The sequence below is a fragment of the Formica exsecta genome, unplaced genomic scaffold (assembly GCF_003651465.1).
Source record: "Formica exsecta isolate Colony F162 unplaced genomic scaffold, ASM365146v1 scaffold72, whole genome shotgun sequence".
NCBI classification, from domain to species: domain Eukaryota; kingdom Metazoa; phylum Arthropoda; class Insecta; order Hymenoptera; family Formicidae; genus Formica; species Formica exsecta.
Genome location: NW_021853485.1, coordinates 4,308,295 through 4,308,628, shown reverse-complemented (window position 1 = coordinate 4,308,628; position 334 = coordinate 4,308,295).

Genomic DNA, 334 nt, shown 5'->3' with positions numbered 1-334 from the left:
CTCTATTTTGAGATTCTCTATTCTAAGATTTCCGCTATCTTAAATTAGCTGTTTTTTCCCTAAACTGAGAATCCCCCCGCTTGCGCTGCTTTTTCGCCATAGACATAGTATATCTAGACCGAGTGTTGAGGAGTGGGAGCCGAGGTGCACATAGAAAAGGACATACTTTGTTTCGTGTCCCTTGCGTTCTCTCTCGCTCGCACGTAGCATGACGAAAGAGAGCGCTATGCTATGTGCGAGCGAGAGAGAACGCAAGGGGCACGAAACAGAGTATGTCCTTTTCTACGTGCACCTTGGCCCCCACTTCTCAACACTCGGTCTAGATATACTATGT